The sequence below is a fragment of the Athene noctua genome, chromosome 3, assembly GCF_965140245.1.
Source record: "Athene noctua chromosome 3, bAthNoc1.hap1.1, whole genome shotgun sequence".
Taxonomy (NCBI): Eukaryota; Metazoa; Chordata; class Aves; order Strigiformes; family Strigidae; genus Athene; species Athene noctua.
Genome location: NC_134039.1, coordinates 53093420 through 53117093, shown reverse-complemented (window position 1 = coordinate 53117093; position 23674 = coordinate 53093420).

Genomic DNA, 23674 nt, shown 5'->3' with positions numbered 1-23674 from the left:
CTGTGGTCTGAGCTGGAAAACATTGGCCATGGCACAGTGTTGGAACTGGTGCTGAAACTGTACATTATTTTGCTGTGTTCCTGGACTTTCACTGAGCTTTTGGTTTTGTTTCTCTGTCTGTCATGGTGAGACTCCATATGATCTAGGTAAGATGCTGCCTCCTACCTGTCACCTTACTTACTGTATGTACTTTGCCATATGTGGTATGCTGCAGGCTTCAAGAGTAAATCTGTGCCTTGCAATAGCTGCATGGAACATTCTAGTGAACTGTCAGCAGGAAATACAGAAGTTAACACAGGACTAATCGAAGTAGCGCAAAGTATTGACTACAGTATGCATTTTAAGTGTAATCAGATTTTTCTCCCGTTTCCTGAGTGGAGCTTCCTGAATATCTTGGGAAAATGCTCAGGCCTAAAAAGAATCTGCAGAAAAAAAGATGGGAACTGGAACAATTTCTCTCTTCAGACTAATTTCAACACATTAAACACACTTCCACTATGAGAGGGACTATTATATACCCCAAAGTTCAAATGACTGAGTTCTTTCATTCAAATGATGCTCTGTATCATGCTAAAATGATTACAGAGCTTGGTCACCACAAGTCACATTCTTCATAGGTGGCATGAATAACCACATTAAACAGGGATATTTTGTCTAGACTTATTAATCTCTTTCCAGCCTTCCCAACTTCTTAAAAATCTTATGAAATGCTTGATTTAATTTACTTAGACTAATTGCTGTCTCCAAAACAATAAAAAATGTCTGTTATGGATAAAAGAGAACATATTAACTTTTTTCATGTTTTTGCCCCCTTTCCTACGTTTTTTTTTTTCTAGCTTCCTAATTGAACAAAATCCCTCATTTTGAATTCTGTTGTAATTCTTAACAAAAGGATCTGAAATATGCATTATTTTATTCCGCATGAGAAACAACTCTACCATTCCAATTTCAAAACTTACTCACCATTTCTATTATAACAGGAAAGCACCTATGTATTGACATGATTGTCTTTCATGTCTTGAAGAGTCCCTTATTTTTAATTCTGTGTCTGAATTAGCTTTGATATCTCATCTTTAATAATAAGACAATATAATAAAATATTTTTGCAATTAGTTGCTTGCAGTTGGGCATAGGGGCAGCCTGGAAATTGTGGTGTGTTTTTTCAGTCAAAAGTATTTCTGCCAGTCTGCCTGGTGGGGAACAAAGAAAGGCAACGTTTGTGGATCTGGGCTGTTCTGTGATGCAGATGAGAGCTTCTCTCAGGGTTCACCAACAGGCAGCCTGGGAGCCTGGAGATTTCCTGCTGCAGAGTCAGAAGTGGGGAAAATCCTTGCAGGGTGGAGTTGCCAGAGCTTCAAGCCTCAGACTTACAGCAGGTAGACTAAGCATTCTGTCACATCTTGCTTGATGGCCAGGGTGTGAGCACTCCAAGGTGATATAATTCAGCAGAACTAAGACTGGTAGCCCACAAAGGCCTAATTAAGACTAGTGCCTGGAAACTGGAGACAGGCAAATTAATGTTGGGATTATAGTGTCATAAAATCACAGGATAATTCAGACTGGAAGGGTCCTCAGGATGTCACTAACCCAACCTCCTACTCAAAGCAGCATCACCTCTGAGGTGATGTTCCATGCTCCAATTCTGTCCTTGTAGGGAAAAAGTTTCTCGCTGTATACAGTAAGCACTTTAAATCGCAAACACGTATTTATATTGTTGATGACTATAGGGATTGATCTGCCATAGGAAGTGGTGTATTCCTCATCTATTGTTACCTTCATGACTGGTTAGTTTTCTGGGAAACATGGCTTTTATCAAAGATATATAATTCTATAGGCATTTAGGAGAAATCTCACAATCGCTTGCCCTTGTTCTTGTGGGAGACTTTAACTTCCCAGACATCTGCTGGAATGTGTGGCAGATAACTTCTTGATGCAACTGGTTAGTGAACCAACCAGAGGAGGTGCCCTGCTGGGTCTCCTCTTTGTAAACAGAGAGGGACTGGTGGATGAAGTGGCAGCTCAAGGCTGAGGAGGGCACAGTGATCATGAAATAATAGAGTTCTCTATTCTTAGAGAGTCCAGGAGAGGGGGAAGCAGAACTGACATCCTGGACTTCAAAAGGGCTGACTTTATCTTGTTTAGGCACCTGCTTGACAGGATCCCTTGGGAGACAGTCCTGAAGGGTATAGGGGCCCAGGAAGGCTGGGGACTCTTTAAGAAAAAAGTCTTAATGGCACAGGAGCAGGCTGTCCCCCAGTGCTGTAAGAGAAGCCAGCGACAGAGAAGACCACCCTGGCTGAACAGGGAGCTTTGGCTGCAACTCAGGGAGAAAAGGAGAGTTTACAGCCTTTGGAAGAAGGGGTAGCCACTCACAGTGATTACAAAGATGCTGTGAGGCTATGCAGGGTGGAAATCAGGAGGTCTAAAGCCCAGATGGAAATTAATCTGGCTTTAGCAATCAAGGAAAAGAAGTGTTTCTGTAAGTATGTCTGTAGCAAAAGAAAGACCAGGGAGAGCCTCCATCCCCTGCTAGATGCAGGAGGAAACATCGTAACAAGTGATGAGGAGAAGGCTGAGGTGCTTAATGCCTTCTTTGCCTCAGTCTTTAAGAACAAGACTAGTTGTACTGAGGGAATCCAGCCTCCTCAGCCAGAAGACAGAGACTGGGAGAACGACCCCCCCACAATCCAGGAGGAGACAGTCAGTGACCTGCTGCATCACACAGACACACACAAGTCCATGGGACCAGATGGGATACACCCGAGGGTGCTGAAGGAGCTGGCTGGGTGCTCGCCAAGCCGCTTTCCATCATTTACCAGCAGTCTTGGATGAACAGGGAGGTCCTGACAGATTGGAAATTGGCCAGTGTGACGCCCATATATAAGAAGGGTCGGAAGGATGATCCGGGAAATTACAGGCCTGTCAGCTTGACTTCAGTGCCTGGAAAGCTGATGGAGCAGCTCATCCTGAGTACCATCACACAACACATGTGGGACAACCAGATGCTCAGGCCCAGTCAGCATGGGTTTATGAAAGGCAGGTCCTGCCTGACAAACCTGATCTCCTTCTACGACAGGGCGACCTGCTTATTGGATGAGGGAAAGGCTGTGGATGTTGTTTACCTTGACTTCAGTAAGGCCTTTGACACCATTTCCCACAGCATTCTCCTGGCAAAACTGGCTGCTCATGGCTTGGATGGGCACACGCTTCGCTGGGTAAAAAACTGTCTGGATGGCCGGGCCCAGACAGTTGTGGTGAATGGAGTTAAATCCAGTTGGCAGCCGGTCACGAGTGGTGTCCCCCAGGGCTCTGTTTTGGGGCCACTCCTGTTTAACATCTTTATTGATGATGTAGACGAGGGGATCGAGTGCACCCTCAGTCAGTTTGCAGAGGACACCAAGTTGGGTGGGAGTGTTGATCTGCTCGAGGGTAGGGAGGCTCTGCAGAGAGACCTGGACAGGCTGGAGCCATGGGCTGAGGCCAACTGTGTGAGTTTCCATAAGGCCAAATGCCAGGGGCTGCCCTTGGGCCACAACAACCCCCAGCAGCGCTACAGGCTTGGGGAGGAGTGGCTGGAGAGCTGCCAGTCAGAGAGGGACCTGGGGGTGTTGATTGACAGCCGACTGAACAGGAGCCAGCAGTGTGCCCAGGGGGCCAAGAAGGCCAATGGCATCCTGGCTTGTGTCAGCAATAGCGTGGCCAGCAGGGACAGGGAAGGGATCTGATCCCTGTCCTCGGCACTGGTGAGGCCGCCCCTCGATTCCTGTGTTCAGTTTTGGGCCCCTCACTACAAAAAGGACATTGAATGACTCGAGGGTGTCCAGAGAAGGGCAACGAAGCTGGTGCAGGGTCTGGAGCACAGGTCGTACGGGGAGCGGCTGAGGGAACTGGGGGTGTTTAGTCTGGAGAAGAGGAGGCTGAGGGGAGACCTCATCGCCCTCTACAGCTCCCTGACAGGAGGTTGCAGAGAGCTGGGGATGAGTCTCTTTAACCAAGTAACAAGTGATAGAGGTAATGGCCTCAAGTTGCGCCAGGGAAAGTTTAGACTGGATATTAGGAAGCATTTCTTTACAGACTGGGTTCTTGGGCGTTGGAATGGTCTGCCCAGGGAGGTGGTGGAGTCCCCATCCCTGGAGGTGTTTAAGAGTAGGGGTGACATAGTGCTGAGGGATATGGTGTAGTTGGGAACTGTTAATGTTGGGTTGATGGTTGGGCTGGTTTGTTGATTTTTGGACTGGATGATCTCCAAGGTCTTTTCCAACCTAGAAATTCTGTGATTCTGTGATATATTCTGTATATCTAACATTTCCTTGTGGCCTTAATTTAACAGCTACATGAAGAGACATGCTATTACCTAGTTGGAGGAGCTTTTGCCAACATGAATTAGGTGCTTTTGACAATAAAGGAATTGTTATTTTTTCAAAATCTCTTAATTTAGATCGCTAAGATTATAGTAATGGAATATATATGAACTGAAAACTCAGTTTGAGGAACAGTTGCTTTTTCTAATCTTTCTATGTCTTTTGAACTTCAATAAATCTGAGACATTCATATGCCATCTAATAAAGTAATGACTTAGAAAAGAACAAGAATATTCTCAGAAGCATGTGAATAACTTTGTCCTTGTGCAAAGCCACTAGAAAACCAGCTGCTTTAAAAAAACAAAACCAAAAAAGCAGCAGACTGCTGTCTTTCATGTGATAGTAAAATATATGGTTTCCTGCCTGCAAAAAAAAAAAAAAAAAGAAAAAAAAAGATGTTTCAAAAATTTTATTTGCTGAGTGCTACACTTCACTCATACACTGGTTGTTAGACAAGTGTTGCATGCTGAGCACCAGAACAACAGCCAGAGGAGGAGGGTCACACAGGGCACAGAGGTGGTTTTGGGGCTCTTCTGATTTTTTTTCTTGCTGCTCCATTATAACATGCTACTGGGTACATGGTCAGGGGAACAGCCTATTGCCGGGACTCTTCATTGTTATAATGATGCATTTTAGGCAGTGTTGTACCTCTTGTTACCTTCTGGTTTCTAAGACGTTCCATCTCAAAAGAGAAAATGCAGCAACATCAAGTAAATTCACCATGGATGCTTACTAGTCCATTCTGTACCAAACCCCAAACCAGGAATGTAATGACATATGATGGACTGAACTCAGTTTCCCACTATACAGAGGTAGGCAGTGAAAATGTGCAAACTTTGGATAATCCAAACTAGAAGTAGTTAATCTCTGTTTACTTTCTTTTACCTGGACTGCACAGATCCAGTCCAATGTTGATTATTTATCTAAAGCTATTTATCTAATTCATTTGGCATTCGAGACCTAAGGTATAACTGTGGTCTGATTTACTGTAAGTGATGGTAGCATCCTGCTCTCACTTTTGGGTGCTAGAGATCTATACTCTCAGAATTTGTCTAAGTGCAGATGCTGCCTAAATATACAATACAAAGAGATTTGACCTGAGTAAATTTTTCCTTTAAAGAGGAATCTTGTGTAATGCCTGCACAATTATAAAATGTCTTTCTCTGGATTAAAAAAAGAAAAAGAGAAGCTTGAATCTGAATCCTATCCAAGGATTGTCTTTGTAAAACAGTCGAATGTGTCCTAGGGTGGAGATAAAGGTAAGATAAAGAGAAAACAAATAATTGTTTGTGGTAGAATGGAGAGATAAGGATCCATTTAGCATGTGCTTGTGTGGGCAGCTACAACTTGGCAACTGTGCTGGTGATGTTTCCAACACAGGGAGTCTACACAGAAACTCCGCAGCCCTTCTTCCCATGGCCATATTTCTTTCTCTGCTGCCTCTGAGGCCCTAACGATTCCTGTCAACTTCTGTAGTCCATCAGGAGGTGTGTAATACTTGCCATATGGGGTGCCAACAATGACCAGACACATAAACATGTGATTGGTAGCAAAAGTGGACAAAACTGGGAGAACTTTGGTTCCTAGCAAGTGCTGGGCTGTAAATAAGGCTCAGTATGAAACCTGAAAATAACTGTTTTAACTAATTTCTTAGTCAATGGTATCTAAGGACATTCATTGATCCCTACTATTATTTTGCTATGTTTTCTGGATTTTCATTATTCCTTTAATGAAGATCGCCACAGTTATGATTTTACTCTGTTTAAAAATAATACTTTTCCTTCTTTTATAAAAATGTAAAAAAATTTTCAGAAATATAAAAAAAAATAATAATCTTTTTTCACTAACATTTTCAGTGGTAAGTTTTGACTTTGCTGAAAAACTATGCTATTGAGAAAGGTACTAACTATCTAAATAGGCACACCAATATTTAGTCTTTAGTAAACATTGAAGATAGTAGTTCTGAATAAGAAATATCCTGTGGAAAAAAATCACTTAAGTTTTGCTTTTTACAGATAGTTTTTGATAAATGTGTTTCCCATATGAATTTCTCTTTGGAAGCCCTTCTACAGATGAGGCTACAGCTACATTGGTGTGAGCAGACAGACACAGTTGTGGTTTTGGCTTCCTGGTGCTCCAAGGCAGCCAGGCAGTTTTGGCACTGAAATCACAATGAGATGCAAGACCAAGTTGAGAGCTCCGAGCTTACAGCTGGACAAGTAAATGACACAGAGTCATCTGAGTGGACTCTGGCTCAAATGCAAAGGGTCAGGTGTGTTCGGACATGGACAAACTACTACCAAAGTGGAGAGCCACCACAAGTGTATGAAGGTTGTGTGATATGTTAAAGAGGATGTCAGTAACTGTGTTTAAAAATCTATTGACAAACAAATAAACATTCCTTTCTACAGGAAGCAAGAGTTTTCATGATCGATTTCAAAGCATCTCTTTTAGTAGTGAAGTTCAGTATTCTGGCAACAGAAGCAAATTTACCTGTTAGAAGGTTTGGAAAAAATTTAATGAATACTTTTACTGTGAGTTTTGTAGTTAGATCAGATGGTGATTAGGTTTTGAAGATTAACCAGAGAGAGTAGTAATGGTGTATTTTAACTGTAAAATTTTAAAGCTCCCTGGTATGGCTTGAACAACTAGAACCTATATGAAAAAGTTTTAAATCTTTTTGGCCAGAAGTAAAACACATAATTGGAGAAGATGAAGTTTGTATCCTTGTGGTTATTAAGTGGAATAATGACATTTATTTTATGATCTTGATGCAAATTTCCTAAGTGATAAACTGACTATAAAGGCTCTTTATATAAACAGCTTTAGGTGAAACTGTGGTGCTGTGGGACTCCTTCCACACTATTTTGAAATATAAAGAAAAACAAAAATTGATCGCATAAAGGAGCTAGCTGTTTATGTTAGAACTCCACTTACTCCAGGAAGTGTTTGGGGAGTTTAGAACATGATGTTTTCTTGCTTCTAGAAAAGATGAAGGGAAAGACAAGAAAAGGCCTCATATGAACCTTATGTGAAGATTTGTTATTATCAGCCAGGCTTATCTGAAATTGATTTTCCTGTTGTCCTGTCAAGCCCAAATTTATACCATGGCTGCCCTTTTCTAGCCTTGATGATATTTATGCATGATATTATATAAACCATGAAGTCCAATGCCCTTTACAGTTATAATAAAACTTTTGTAGAATGGAAAATAAAGGATATCACAATATCGTGTCTCCAGCCCTGCAATGGATGTTGATGCCAACAGTGCATATCCTAAAGTATTGTATAGGAATTCTGGAGTCTTTTGAAGGCTTTCTGTGATGTAGCTTTGGGTGAAGATTTACCATTTTCATATAAAGATAGAAACTAAAGATAAACCACTCTAGCAAATTCTGTAAGAACATTAAATAGATAATTTGGGGAAGTCAGATGTCCTGTGGAAGCTCAGCCACACCACAGACTAATTAGTATTTGCTTTGGAAGTTTCCAGATTTTAATCTAAGTGATGTGGGTTCAAGTTTGTTCTTTTTCTGAGAAAGCATTCATGAGAAATGAAGGTACTTTATCTAGCTATCTTATCTAATCTTCAGCTGATTTGGGGTCTTTTTAACTTTTAAAAAGGATCTAATTAACTACAGTGGTGAGAAATACACAACATTCATCAAGACCTTTCCATAAGATTCAGCTGTCTGGAAATGCAAGAGGTTCCTTATGGTTCACCACAGTGGATACCATTTCTTTAACAGTGGAAGGTTTAGGGAAGAAGTTACTGCTCATACTAGTTCTTCTCACAGCTGTGGATGACTCTGCTCCTCTTTTCCCCTAAACATCTGACTTCAGGGCTACAGAGGCCTGGGGCTCTGGTTTCATAGACACAATACTGATAAATTGAACAAAGACTACTGTTTCAAAGGCTTTTCCACAGAGGTGAGAAACAATCTTCAGTCTCATGAAGGCAAGTCTCCTTACTGCCCATCCATGTGGGCAAGCCCAAGTTAGGGCCCCAGAAGGGACTGTAACTTAAACACTTGGACTTGGTCTCTGTAGAAGTCTAACTCCTTCTGTTGTCTCTGGAAGGAGTTTCCTCTGGAGCTAAAATTAACCTCAGAGAACACCCTTGTACCTGTCCAGTCTGGTGGAGAAAAGAGTCAGTTTGCAGAAATGTAGGATATAAGAATTGCTCAAGATGGAAGCTGTCATTCCATGTCCCAGGCATATCACAGATTAGGAAATCCCCTCAGCTTTTCACTCCTGTACCATGTAGTCATCATAGCACAGAACATTCCTTTTTATCTCAGAAAGTGAAGAATATGAGATCCTTTCCATCTCAAGGAGTGTGACTGCACAGGAGGAAAGAAAACTGCCAGCTTTCAAGTGTTGAGCTCATTATAAGTTTGTAGCAGAAGACTATGAGTTTGTGACTTGTTAATAACAAAAATATTTTGAAAAGCTGATGAATAACCTGAGTTTTTTGTATTGGATTATAAGTTTTCCCACACTCCAGGAGTAGGTGGGTTCCTGAAGATTCTGGAAGTTAGGACATTCAGCATGGAATTCACATTAATTAACCCTGGATGCCCATGATGAAGATGACTGTGAGCTACTCATCTAGATTCCTTTTATAGTCATTGAAATATGAATAAGTACTTCTAGGATGCAATTATTCTAATCTTAGCATAGAGGTGTAATATAGGAGAGTCAAGTTGTCCTCCAGAAGTGTGCAGCTCTCCCAGTAAGTATAACATGAATTTAGACACCTAACTTCAAGGTCTGATATTAGGTAATCTAATCTTCATTCAGAAGTTATCAGGTTCTCTTTTACCTTCAGCATACCTTGCTATGGGAAATGGAGATGCTACTCCCTTCATTACCATATTTCTGCCACTTTGAAAGATGCTAAGCATCGAATGGAGAAAATAGGAATGATTTATAATGCAAACTCATCCAGGAAGTCTTCACATTACAGCATAAAAAATACATGAAGCATATTACTGAAAGACGGAAATATAATTAAAGTATCTGTTCAGTCGAAGAAAAAGTTGATGATATGCCAAGAATGAATCAGTGGAGAAACAAAAATTAGTAGAGAAGGAATACTATCACTACTGAAATTTGTTCATTGAAATTGGTGTTTGTATTCATGGAACAAGTGACTGTGACATAAGTCCTTTGGTTGTGCTGAGAAACAAAGCAGGTAAGTGACCAGGTGCATCACTTTGCACAATTCCTTTATCCTAGTTTTCAGAGGAAACCAATTAGGTGGGCAGAGGCCCATCCTCCCTTCCTTGGCAGCATTTGAACCTGTATACTCAGCTCTGGGTGCCTGGACTGGGCCAGCCAGACTTGGAGCAGAACCATGTTACATACCTAGAGTAGGAGTCTTCACAAATGTGTGCATTTGTAAAAGAAAGATAAACAGCAACCAAATGATGCTGGTATTAACATTATGGAGAAACTCCCTTTTTACTTTGACACAGCTATCACAGGGGTATGGTAGCACTTGGAAGTCCTGCCAGGACCCCAACCCAGAAGTCTACAGCAGACTAACCTGGTGCCCCAAGGGTGTTTTGGTCTGAAGACAAAAGTAGACTGGGGGAAAGGAAGACATATGTCTATTTAGCTGGTAGGAAACAGACCAAGATAAATAAGAGAGTGTCCCCAGAGCTTGGTGATCTGAGTGACCAAGGGTTATTCCACTCTCAGCATCTTACAGGACTATTTCATCTGACATCTCTTTCTTTTACTGACAGATCTGCATCAGGATCATAATTTTAAGAATTCTGAAAGAAAAGTAGGCAAAACTGAACAAAATTTAATTTCTTATAATTTTATTTTTAATAAAAATAACTTTTCTCATGTCTTATCCACTCAGCTTGTTCTGAGGTCTTATTCTGTTGTCAGAACTGCACTCATGAAATTTTTACTAGAACTAAGCTAAGTTACAGTGGTACTTTTACTGCATCATAGACTACAGTTATATGGAATGAAGTTAATCAGATTAAATGAGCAAAGGAAGAATCTATGGTGCCAGATCACCTCTCATGAACTTTTGCGTATTTGTGCATCTAATCTCTTCACTGATTTTTATGAGGAATGTATGCATATTTATCTAGCTTAATTGTTTTCTGCTGTAGTCATGGCCCCTGTTTTCTCTGTACGTGTCTAGAGCTCTGTTGTACACTATATACAGTTCTGTGCTTGGAAAACACAGAGACAAACAAACCCTATGGAAAATAACAATATACAGAACATATCATGTGACAGACTGTTACATTAGTACTTGGGTCATTACTATCTGACAAAACTGCTTCTGTGAATAGCTGCATTTTTCATTCTTCATTCATTGCGCAGGGAAAGAATGACTGAAAATGCTGCTAGAGAGGTTGGATTCCCTCCAGCCAGCGAGGCCATTGTTTGCAAACCTTACCAGACACAGCACAGGGTGGCACTCAACCAAAGCAAGGCACTTGTAGGATTTATGCAAGAACGTGGAATTTTCCACTGACCAAAACAGGTTTGCAATCCTACAGAGGCATACTTTGGTAGGGGACCATAAAAATAACATTGGGATGGGCTGAGTAACATTCAGCTAAAGGTTAATGTAATTACCAGGAAAAACCCTCTGCTAATTACAAACTGTCCTGTCTTTTAAAGCTATTATAATCACATTGCTTTCAGAAATACAGCTGAAGCTCAGTTAATGTCGTCTGTGTATGTGACAGCTTGAGCCAGCTCAAGTGCTTTCTGGAAATATGTAAACCAATGATTTTACTGCCTCAGAGGTAAGAGATGGGAGCCTGGCAGGCCCTAAGGTGCTTCTGTTACTGAAAAGAAAGGGACAGGAGCAAAACAGAAGGCTGAGAACAGGTGTGAAATGGAGAGAGCGGATTGCTCCAACCACTGTTTCTGCTGACTGGAGGCGGAGGTGGACCACAGCACTGTCTCCCTAACCTTTACCCATAACCCTGTGTACTCCCCATCCTCTCAGCTTTCCAGAGCTTGGACTTAAGTAAAATAGTCAGTGAAAGTTGCCCTCCACAGCCTTTTATACCTGCCTAATTCAATGCTTTATGTTCTTATTAATCACAATAGAGGGCCTAGTACATAAAAAAGCATTTATTCTGCAGTATAAGACATAGTATCTATGAATTAAGAAATACACAGGCTAAGCATAAAAACTGCATCACAAGCAAATGATGTGGCTTACTTCTGAGCAGTTTTCTTGCAATTCAAATGCTGCAATACATTAAAAAAAATGTGCATACCCAAAAATTGTGTACATGTCTACTGCTTTTCCCTTGATCCTCCAGATGTGAATAAAAAGAACACAGAAATAAGCACTTCAAAGACTAATAATAATATTAACAATAATAATACAATATTTTATAATTTTGCTGTTATGAAGAGAGTCACAGGACGATTTCTGAATGCTGGAGGTAGGACTTTTTCATTCAAGACTAACAGGAAGCCTGCTCAAACCCTGTCCTGCAAAAGGATGTCTTGATTCGATGAGTTTTTGATGACAGCTGAAATAATGGAAATCAGTGCCTAAAACCAGCACTGTACAAAAGCCTTGACAGATGCCGAGACGTGGGCACCGGGGTTCCTGCAGGAGCTTGTAACTAAAATAAGAGTTGGGGATTAACTGCTGTGTCTGTGAACTGGTGTCAGGCAGAGAGCTCAAAAGGGATCTGTTCATAGTTATAGACCCAAGAGAGCTCGGGAAGCATTTGGGCCTGCTGGTTATGGAAAACACAGGCTGGGAGCTGTGACAAGAGGAATGCTCTCTGGGTTTTGACTCTCATTGGTGCGTAGGAAAGCGAAGCTTTTCTGTCCTTACTTTGCAGATCCTCACTTGTGTCCAAGGAAATACTTAATTTCATCATCATCTCCAGATATAAACCCAATGCAAGGGACAAAATATATATGAACAAGTCAAGTGACTTGTTTCTTTCCCAGCATATACTTCTGTTTCGTCCTTCAGTCACTATGTGGTTGCACTTTGGCTTGAGTAAGCACATTCCTTCTTCCCAATTTTCCATACATTTTAGTAGGGTTAAAGAGCATTCTGCATTTTTAGTGCTTATTCTGTAACTTAGAGATTTTCTGAGCTGGAAAACCAACTTAGCAATTACATCCTTAGCTAACTTCATTTTAGCAATGGGGGAAATGACTGGGAGCACTCGGGAGACTTTTTGGTGCCTTTTCCCTCTCTTTAGTGGACTTTTTCTAATTTCTCTGCCCCTGCAGATCTCCCCAGGAAAGCAGCCACCGCAGCAGCAGCTTTAATGGCAGCAGCCAGCGAAACCTGTCATGCTTGTCCCCATATCTGCCCCTGCTCCCTAAGGCATGTGGGGAAGCTGCTGCTCTGGCCCTGCCATGCCATGGTCCTTGCCAGAGGTACAGAGAAGACATCTTTCTGGATTCATTGTAAAAACTCCTTTGCAAGGATATAAAGGCCAATTTAAATGACTCTTCTGCAGCGTTGATTACAAGTGGTCACTGGTGTACAGTGGAGAGGAAATGAAATGTTAAATAATGTTTTTTCCCTTGTAGTTTCCTCACAGTTTCCCTGCTCCTAGGGCTGTTAGGTTTGAAATAAATATTTGTACATTTATATGTTATCTGAGGGATGAAAGTTTATTCTGAGCGATGTGCTGACTGCTAGAAGATCTTTGTGCTTATATTAATTTTGAGGCACCTGCAAAATGTATACACTGGAAAAACCCTGACTACACTCCTTGAGCGCTTCCACACATCTCAGTCTGGTGTTGCAGTCCTTCTTCAAGGGCTTTGTCATAGTCTTGTTCAAACTCCCCCACTTATTTCCAGATGAAGCCACTACAGCGCTGTCTGACATTCAGCTCTGGTCAGCCCCAGGCGAGGAAGCTGTAGGCCCGCAGCTGTGGGTAAGCAAAAGGGAAGGCAAAGGCCATGTGAAACGTTTTGGGATTCCAACAAGATCCATATTGTCCAGCCTTAAAATATCACAAATTAATTTGAAACATGAAAGTTGAAATCTTCTTTGTTCTCTATCAGCATGCACCACATCAATCCTCTATTTATTTGCATACAGATAGCTGGCATTTTTTACAATATGCCTAATCAGAGATTTCTGTGATAGGAAGTCTGACGTGTATCACACTGCTAGTTTGCCATCTAGTGGTATACAAAAAAATAATTTTGAGTAGTATTTCATCATTTCAGTGGAAAGACATCTCCAGAACACAAACACAAGCTAATTTTTCTGCTAGCTGATTTTAGTAATCTATTTGCAGAAGACAGTTCATTACGCTCTGCTCAATGATCATTAATTCCTGGATTTTACACTTGGTTCTCCGGGAGCAGAGGTTAACTCAGGGTATGGACAACTTTGGGACTCCACGGGAGAACTGCTTTATAGATTCAGTTGCTGCTCACCACCTTAGGCCTTAATTGCTTTCAGTGTTACCCTGGTCTTTTGTGAGGCTATGAGAACAAAAATATCTATTTTTATACAAGTATCGGGGAATCTCAGAAGGTGGAACCTGAATGGTGCTTCAGAGGGAATTATCTATATGACAATGGGCCTTCAGTGACTAGGCACATCAAGGGAGGATTAATGAAACTTCAAGAGCTCCTGTCAGATGTTCATTCTGTTTCACGAAAATTCCTGGTTCTCATGACTTCACAAACCTCTTTGGGCAGCATAGGTGTGCTGACAGGGTTGTGGCAGTTGCCCTGAAACACACTTATCCATAGACTGCTGGAGGCAACATTGAAAAGGGAAAACACTACTTCCCTGCAAAGCCCAGGAGTGATGCTGAGGGACAGCTCATCACCTCCCCACTGAGCTGCTGCGGGACAGGAACGTCATCCCAGCCAAGGGCTTCAACTGATCAGTCTGAAGAAGGTTAAAATGTCCAGGGAGGAAGGCTGGTTTGGGGCATAACTGGCAGTTACAGAAGCTGAGAAAGTGGTGAAAAATCATTTCAGGGGTGACACTTGTATGTATTGTCTGTTTTTTGTTTCGCTCTAGCATAAGAGTATAGCTAAGACTATTTTTCCCTTGTATAATAACTTCCATGCTCTCTATTCCTTTAAATATGATAGGTACATGGATTATTGCTACAGATAGTAATCACTTGGGTACTATTTACTCATTGTTGGGAAGAGTCGAATGACTGTCACATGGAGCCGAGTCCCAGCGCAGCCAGGCAGTCACTGTCTGAAGCTTTTGCCATCAGTGAATTTAAATTCCCTGGAGTTTCAGTAGCTATGCTGGCAGCGTGTTCAACCACACAGGCCACTAAGGACTTCAAGCACTTTTGATCAGCCATTCATTTCTGATTTAAATAAAGAAGGAACAGATGACAAGAAAGAAGAAGAGAACCCTGCTTTCAGAAAATTTGGCTTTGAGAAAAGTCTCAGATGTGAAAATCCACAAGGAAAGGAAAACAGAGGAGAAGCACTTGTTTTATCTCTTTGTACCCAAAAGGGCAAACAACCATTTTGATCAGCTGCAGAACTTAATTTTTTCACCCTGACTGCAGCAGTGGCTGGAACAGGAGACTGGCTTCACAAATAGTAGAACTGAGCCTTTGAATGGAATGGGAACTAAATACCTGTGATCTGTTGTATGAACCTGATCTGTTGTATCATGTATTTGCTAAGGAGCAGGAAGCTGAAAAAGCCATTTTGGGAAAGAGGCACTGTAATGTGATGGGGGAAATTTCAGTTTGGTGTCAAACTCAGTTTGTATGGGCAGTTCATTTACTCTGCAGATTTTTATGCAAAATGGATTGCCTCACTAGTTTTAGTGTGTTTTTAAAAGGAGCATTTAAATGGTAGTGATAAAGGTCAGAACAACAAGTGACAATGTCAATAGCAGAATGAGGATAATTTCTGAGGCACCTGAACTACCCTTAAGGACAAGAATCTTTCAGAAATATTGCTGACAGTTTAAATTTTTTTTATAGACAAAGTAGATACAACTTCTGTTGATGTGTGCTATAGTATACTTAGTTGCAGAACTGACATCACTGGCTTGCAGACCTTGCATTGACACCTTCGGTATTTTTCAGTCCAAATAATTTCTTGGGTACTGGAAAGTTCCTGCAGGGAAAAATGCCAAGATAAGTACATTGCACAAAATATTATATCGGGGAAAAAAAAATAAATCTCAACACAGGCATGATTTCTTCATGGAAGGAATAGAAGGAACGTGGTTATGGATGGAAAATAAAGTCTTTGCTTGTGGCCCTCAATTAACACCATCGGAAATATCTTAATTTTCAAGAGACAGTGCTTAATAAGACAATAAGCTGTGTTAAAATCTAAGATAGATCCTTTTGCCAAGATCCTGACAAAGTACAGCTGGAAGAGCTAGTGCCAGCAAATGCAGCTGCTGTATGTGGCATAAATATCCCCCCCAACAAATGAGAATCAATATATTGGCCTCCTTATATAGTAGATATGTAGAAATGTGTATGCAGTGATATTCCAGGAAGTCACCAATCTCTTTATTAAAATGAGAGTGGGTCAACAGCATTTTCCTTTTTGTTTCCTTTGGAGATGAGTGGGCTTGTATCGCTCATGCCTGGAGTAGGGACATGGAAATCTGTCCCCCCAACTCTGCTCTGAAAGCTCCAGTTAGCAAGGTATTACTTGAGTTTAGAAAGAACAGCAGACAGATTGATAAATTGGGACTGGTCCTACCCTCTCAAATTCAGAAAACGTGTGAATAGTCCTTCTGCACAGACTGACTTGGACTTGCTGTCTTAGATTTGTCTCAATCTCAAGCCAGTTGAGAGGAAGAGGTTTTCTTAGAAATTCAAATAATTATGTTTAACTTTTGCATTGAACTGTTAGTAATGGCCTGCTATACTCTTTGTAAAATGCTTCTGAGATTTCCAAATCATAAGACACTCACAAAGGATAGAAATGTAAAGGTAACAGTGAAAGTCTGGTCTTTGCAAATTTTATTTGAGTTGTATTCCACCTGATAGATAATAGTTGTATGAAAATAAGAATAAAAAGAAAATCACAGAATCACAGAATCACAGAATTGTCTACATTGGAAAAGACCTTGAAGATCATCTAGTCCAACCATTAACCTAACACTGATCATTCCCTGCTACACCATGTCCCTCAGCGCTGTATTGACCCGACTCTTAAACACCTCCAGGGATGGGGACTCCACCACCTCCCTGGGCAGCCCATTCCCACACCCAGCAACCCATTCTGTGAAGAAATGCTTCCTAATATTTAGTCTAAACCTTTGCTGGCACAACTTGAGGCCATTCCCTCTTGGTTTTCCTTTGAGCCATATAATTTATTTTTGTACATTTTTAGATTATTGTTTAGGTTGAAATCAGTTAAATTTTAAAGATGTTTCCAGTATATGGCTAAGCTGACCTATCAATACTGACATTTCAAAATCAGTCATATAGAAAAAGCTATATTCATTATTTTCAACACACTTTTTTCCAAAATAGTGCAAATAATTGCAACATATTAAATAACCAATGTACATTTGTTTTAGCTAAAAACTATTTGTAAAACAGAAAAGGTTTTCAATGTTTAAGGTCTATATGTGTTTATTAGCTTTTATTTGATATGTTGGTTAGTTACTGTTAAGAGGCTTCCTTTACTATTGCGTCTTTGAAAAATGTTTCTCCATTTTGCCATTAGCATTCTTCATTTGCTTCTGAAAAATCTGCTGTGCTGCACAGTAATTGTTGGATAACATATATTTTGCAGAGTATTTGATTAATGAATGAACCTTTATCTAGCCCTGGATAATGAAGATGTCTCAGACAGGTGTCCATGCCACTGAAACTGCAGAAGATGGAAGAACAAGGCACGTTATAGTTCCAAGGTGTCCTAATCCAATATTGGGGACAGTTCTTAAGCAATCCCAAGAGCGAGATTAAGACACAAACGAGGTGAGATGCCGTAGAACCTTGTGAACTTTATTTTCTATAACAACTGATAATAGTGATAGGACAGAGGAGAAAAGAAAGGAAAAAGTCAGAATCCCTAAGCAATAAAACGGTAAAGATGCAGCTAATTACCACCACCACCAGGGATCCAGTGATGTTCCGTTGGCTCGGTCTCAGTGCAGGTGATGATGCTTCAAGCTCCGCCGAAGTCTCAGGCATGAGTTAACAAGCATCTTGAGAGAAGAGTACACAGTCCTCTTATTGTCCCTGTCCCCACGGTTTCTCCGAAAAGTCTGCCCATTTCCATGGAGCTCATTGTAATATGTGCAGCCCCGTGGTCCTCGATGTGCACATGCTCAGGTGTTCATGGTGGTTGTGCTGGCAGGGGGTTGACCTGCGATGCCTTCAGCCTCTGCATGTCTTCCTCGCCTCGATTTCCTCTTCACCTGGCTCGCGTGCAGGTGCAGCTTGGCAGGCACTGCCAAGGCTGCTGTTCTAGCTTCGGGCAGATGTCGTGGTTTCACTGGGGACTATTCATCTCCTTCAAAGCGTAGTCCTTCACAGCAACAGGATGCTGAGCCCAGGAAGTGGTAGTTGTGAAGCAGCAATGTTGAAACAAAGTTCAACACAGTCCCTTACACAAGGTATCTGCATTCAGTTTGTTATGTGAGAACTCAGTGTCCCTAGAAGTTATTGTGGTAAGACTCATGGTTTGGTGAAGACAAAAGAGTGAAACAGAACTGCTGTACCAATTACCTGCAGGGAATAGATGTACAACCACAGCTAGAGTCAGGGATCAGCTCTGTGGTACTAAATACCTGTTGGTTGATTTAGTCATGGAGTGAACTTACATGAGCTGGGCTGTCCTGCATTACCCACAAGGAGGAAACAAAGCTGCCACTAACTGTAATAGCAACCAAACCTACAATCGCTTTCAGTTTATCAGGGTGCAGAGGCAAAAATTTAAATGGAGAGTAAGATAGAAAATTATATAACCTCTGAAGTCTGTACAGTACAAAACTTAAAAGACTAAATGTATTCAATGCGAAGCTAGTGTATGCTAGCCAACACACTTCAGGAGAGAACTGTCTTTATGATATAACTTAGTGACCATTAACTATCTCATATCTGTTAAAAATGGCCAGGGAGCTGTCAAATTCAGTACATCTATCCTGAATTATGTCTGTCATCATCTTACATTCTTTCTCATCTTGCAGCAGCAAAACACAGTACATCAGATCTGGAAGATCTTTCCAAGCTGTTTGCATTACTCCATGAGCTGACTGAATACCAGTCACATACTGTAAGTTTTGACAGAACACATCCCCTACCAACTGCTTCTGTTGTGACACCAAAACTCCAGAATCACTACAAAAATATTGGCCACATCTCTTTCTCTCTTACAGAGGGAGAAAAGCAGAGGGACAGAAAGCAAAGAAGTCATATTGTCTGATACATCCTTGAGCTGTGTCTTCTAACCTTAGCTCAGAGCTAAGTACTGTTATTGGCAGGAGAAAAAAGATGTAATCACACAGATGGTCGGAGTCACCAGTCTGAAGGGAGAGATGGTAGAAGAGCCTTGGAAATCCTCCACTAATTTTGTCAGATTTTGCTTTAGGTAGTTTGGAAATCTGCATTACTCTTCCCAAGATGACAGACCCTTTTACCCCTGGGCCACAAACACCAGAACACACCCAGCTTAAATTGTTGGCCTTGGCTTCAAGAGGCTTTTACGTTGATTAAAGCCAAAACAAATTTATGCTCTTCATTCTGCTATAGCTTTGTTTTTTTCAGATCTCACCATAAAATTTTTAGAGAGCACGTATTTCTACAGCCCTCTGCACTGAAGCTCAATTAGAAATTGAAACTGCTGAGTCAAAGAAATAAGATGGAGCAGTAACTTATTACATCATTTATTTCTTAGCCTCCCAACAAATTGGTCCCAAGAGATGCTGTTTCCACTTCTTCTTGTGAGGAATTATTTTATAATCAACAAAGAGTTCATTACCAAGAAGTTTTCTCTGACATTTGGCCAAATAATTATTTGTGACTTTTTTTCCATCTTAACATAATCATATCAGTCTGAGTGCCCTCAAATCACCCTGTAATGTTAATAGGAAAGCTCTGAGACAGGAAATGGTTTTGAAAAGAAAAAGTAGATTAGACTGATTAATTACAAGGAGTGATCTGGTGATTAAGGTCCTTGTTTTGCCAAAGCTTAAGCACCTGTGAGAAAGCAAGAGAACTATTTATGTAGTTCAGCTGCTTTTTTTTTTTCTTCCTTTTTTTTTTTTTTTAAACATATTGCCTCTAAGAGCATCTGATTACTGACACAAGAAATACTGCCTGCTTTGTTGTACTTACACTTTAATTTGGGAATTGCACAGCTTAGTATTTTCCCAAAATATTAGTAGTAGTACAGCATAGTGTCCATCTGTTCTGAAATAGCAACATGGATTCTAATACCCTCCCATCTGCATGTTATTTTTAGTCACACATTCAAGTTTGTAATCCCCCTGTTCCAGTCTACATTCTAGGCACAAAACATAAAACTTGCTGTTTGATCAAAAACTTTAAGTTATGCTTGTGTGTACATGTGTCTGTGTTTCAAGTTCTTTTCTTAACTCTGGGGAAATTATTTAAAACCTACGTGCCGGTGATAAGACATTTCCTATTTCTCTTAAATCTTCAAAAGCTTTTATTCTTGAATTGTCAGTCATATAGTTCCTAGACAGCTGTCAAGAAAATACCATAAGATGGAGAAATGAGAGGAAAGAGAAAGCTGAGCTGAAATACCACTGGGCAAGGTATATTGATAAGTACTTTTTAAACACAGACAAAGTTATTTTCTTTTCACCTTAGCATGCTTGTGGCTTATTTATGAGGGTTTGGAAGACAAGCCTAAGTCTTAGAGTGACTGACAGATGACCAAAGGGAGAAAAAAACATCCCAGGTGAGGCTCTTAGATGTGTTTTTGTGGAAGCAGTGAAGAATAAGGGAACAGTAAACCAAATTAGTTAACTAGATGTGGAGTGAAAGAAAACAATCTTTTCACTGTGTAAAGAAAATGCAACCACAGGAGAAACACAGCTGGCATTGACAGTTCTTAAGTGTTTGCATTGCCCTGCTCTCATTTTGGTGAAACTATTTCCATGCTGAGAAAGCCACCTGTTTAAGAAACAGTGGGAAACACATATTCCAACAAGAGAGATAATAATGTAGCAGTTGAGAAGCCCAGGCCAGATTCCTGCTCCAGGACTGCTTTAAGGAAGATGAAAGGTCCTGGTCCCCTATATTCAAAATTCACCACATAAATCCAGTGTATCAGCTGTATAGTGCGTGTGCAAATGTCTTATGGCTGTCTCAAAGCTTGCTTGTGTCTATGCAAACCTCCAGGAGACTCTGCTGCGGCCTGTGCAGTGGTCTGGGGGATGCTGCCCAGAGAAGCGGGAGTGTATAGAAGGATACACCCCCACTTCCTTGCATTGTCCAGACTCTTTAGACAAGCCTCAAAGGGGCAGACGTGGACTGAGCTGGCCCCATCCTGTAGCCACCCTGTGGCTCTATTGTGTAGGTCAAAACCCATGCCTGCATTGCTAATAAACTGACAAGAGGCAAATGTTCCTGCCCTGAAGCTGGATGCAACAAAAACCTGTGGGAGCAGAGAAAAAAACTATAAAGTTGAGCAGATATGCTAATCAGTGGATACAATGAACTTAAAAGGCAACAGAAAACTTTCCTGGGTGTGCATCCACCACGGAAGCCAGATCCGTGTGCACCCACCACCGAAGAACTGAAGACTGAGGACCAAGGGGACGCCGCTGGATCCATGGTGGTGACTATTCTTGCAGCCCTATCCTTCACCCTTGCTTTATTTCTGCCTTTTCCTTCCATTCTGTCCTATCTCTACCCCTCTTCACTTCTTTAGTAATAAAAACCTGTTTCAGGTATACGGCATTTGACCTTGTTTGTATCTTAATCTCACTCTTGGGATCGTATCAAAACCTCACCTGACATTGGATTGGGACAGCAAACAACCCTATGTTGAAAGTGATACAGACATGATTCTCAGGGAATGTGACTGGGCTTCTCAATTCCTGGGTGCATGTGTGCTTACTGGATTTACCTGGCATCACAGGAAGGAAACATGGATGCATGGACAAAGAAGTGATACAGACGTTCCTGATCTGGATGACTAGAGGAGTGTAAGGCCTTCTATGGAGGACACTGACATGTAGATTGGATGCAGCTACTGCCTCTGTTCAGTGCAGTGGATACATATGAACCAGGAGGCTGGGCTCTGAGGACCTGAGATGTTAGATAGCCTTTCAACACTCTGCAGAAGGTATTTTGGTGGTTTTGGACAAGTTAGTCTTTGTGCTTCAGGTTCTCATCTTCTTATTTTAGACAGGCAATATGAAGATACACATTCAGGATTACCTTGCACTTATGTGAACACCTGAGTCCTGAAGATGTAGGGGTCATCATTCCCTATTAGAAGATCCCAGCATGGCCATCTCTACCAGAATTCTGGCCCTGGTGCCAGCTCATGACACGTCCTTTATAAGAAGCAACATGACATTGGGTAATGAAGAAAAAACTTCCCAGTAAGGTAGCTGTTCTTTCCTCACAAATTAACAGTTGCTTTATGTCCTGAGACATAAACTCTTTATCCATTTATTAACAACCTTTCACAAATATCCTGGAAATTTCTCATTGCCAGAACCATTAGCTAATCCTTTCCCTGCCTCCCACCCCAATCTGCTAAGGCAGCTATGGTCCTTTGTCAAAGAATTCTAGCACAAAATAATGCATGAATAAATAAAAATATTTCTCTTTGTTGATTGTAAATTATAGCATTCCACTGGAGTCCCCCAAGTCTTTATATTATAAATAAGAGCAAGCAGGAAAGTCTGGTTCTCTTTTTGTCTGACTTGCTCATTTTTAATGCCTGTTAAATTCTTTCTAAAGAAAAGTCTCACAGTTGCTTCATTTTGCCCTCCCACAGAGGTCTTTTTCATCTTTGATTCCTCTTATAGTCTCTCCACACTTCATGTATAATCAGTAACTTCTTACCAAGGTGAGGCTGACAGCCGTTAACCCAGTGTTGCAGATACGCGAGTCCAATGAAGGCATAGTGGCACATGAATGTATTTTTGAATTATTTTCCATTTTATTCCCTTAATATTCTTGCACTTCCATTGCAACTGCACTTTGGGCTAAGGTTTCCAGCAGAGTGCTGCAGATGTGCTGAAGCTCAGAAACTACTAGGAAACCACATCTGAGGAAGCTGTGTGGTAAGTTTAGCAGAATACAAATGACTTTATTTTTAAAAATAAGGGAATCTTTAAACCCACCAGACTATTGACCAGATATGCTCTCTCTGACAATAGATATCACTAGATATTTTGGACAAGGACTCTTGAAGATGAGAAAAGAAACCAAAAATCAAAGGGACAATTTCCATTTACTTCAATGGGCTCTGAATCAGAAATTCAAAGTGGATGTTATTAAAAAAATATACCAATTATCTAGTAAACATTTATCCCACTTACTAAGTTTTCCATTTACTTTGATTTAGCACTTGAATAGTTTTAGTTTTAAATGCCATGATCAGCTTTGAGAAGTACAAAATAAAACTGTAGCATTTGTAGATCTCCAATTAGAGTAGTTACCGCTGCACCTTTTGTGAAACAAAGGAAAACTAAAGTCTTAGAAAAGATATGAAACAACACAGAATAAGATTGTAAGCAGATAAAGTAATTTTACTTGTAGCATACTCCAGATGAAGTACTTGAAGCACTATGACAATTACATTGCATTGCTACATGTACTAACCAGGCACATTGTGATTTAATGGATGACTTCAAAAGAAAATGTCATAAGCAGGTTGAAATGCCAATTAGTGCAACATTTACTAATATCCCACAGATTAATTTATTCCCCTGTGAGTGTTAGAGAAACGGGAAATGTTGCACATTTAATCCACTCTCCACTAATTTGATCCTTTTGGGCTCTTCATGGGACACTTTATTCCATCTTGGCCATTTAGGAACAATGTTCTACCAGAGTACAAGGGAAAATGGACTTACAGATGAACTGTTAATTCAGCATTTGAGAGGAAAAGTGTGTTCAGATTGCAGGCCAAATATAAGATATGAAAGTTTACATCTTCTGCTTTATTCAGGTTTTGCCCAGGAGAGGAGTGGAGTGTGGTGGGAATGATGAACAAATGCTACCATTGGTGCTGAAGGCACTGGAGAACCACAGCCCTGAGACCTGCAGCCAACATTTCAGGTATTTTCAGTGGTCTGGCCACTCAGTCATGTCCCATTCAAGAAAGAAGGTTGAGACACTTGGAGAATCTTCCCCCAGGTGCCCACAAGA